The sequence below is a fragment of the Bison bison genome, unplaced genomic scaffold, assembly GCF_000754665.1.
Source record: "Bison bison bison isolate TAMUID 2011002044 unplaced genomic scaffold, Bison_UMD1.0 scf7180017851315, whole genome shotgun sequence".
Classification (NCBI taxonomy): Eukaryota; Metazoa; Chordata; class Mammalia; order Artiodactyla; family Bovidae; genus Bison; species Bison bison.
In genome coordinates this window covers 12861-13123 of record NW_011481888.1, presented here as the reverse complement: position 1 = coordinate 13123, position 263 = coordinate 12861, and positions in this window count along the sequence as shown.

Sequence of the window (263 nt, the reverse complement as noted above, 5' to 3'; positions counted from 1 at the left end):
ATCACTGATCCTTGGCCCAAGAAGACTGGTCAATAACATCCAGAAGCGCATCGGTGCCACGCCACGGGGTTCTGAGGTGAAGATCATGCCCCACGGTCACTCCCAGTCTCCACACACAAGAAGGATCTCCAGGGCCAATCTCTCTGCCTGTCTCTAACAGCACTACATTTCATGTTTTGCAGTCAATACCCTGTCCTCTATTATCTTCACCATTGATGGCATTAACTACCCAGTCCCAGCTCAACCTACATCCTCAAGGTGAG